Here is a 313-nt window from a genome sequence, read left to right as displayed (position 1 = left end):
ATCCCTTCGCCTTATCTCGTAACATCGCGACTTAATTCGCGATGAGTCGTCTTACCTCGCATTATCTCATGTGATCTCGTCGTTTCTCATACAGTCTCGTGTGTTCTCGCAACTTCTCGCAATCTTCCCGCCATTTCTCGCGACTTTAACTCTCGTTATCATTTTATTTTTCATCCAATCTCTCTCGAATGCGTAACTTTCTCGCACCTCCTTTTCGCGAGAATTAACTGGATAACAGGAGAAGTTACAAAGTAAGCGAAAAATGAAAATGACCATAGTCGGAATAAGTGGGAAAAAAGAAATACTAAGATAA

The sequence above is a fragment of the Penaeus monodon genome, chromosome 28, assembly GCF_015228065.2.
Source record: "Penaeus monodon isolate SGIC_2016 chromosome 28, NSTDA_Pmon_1, whole genome shotgun sequence".
In the NCBI taxonomy this organism is placed as follows: Eukaryota; Metazoa; Arthropoda; class Malacostraca; order Decapoda; family Penaeidae; genus Penaeus; species Penaeus monodon.
This window is presented reverse-complemented; position numbering follows the sequence as displayed.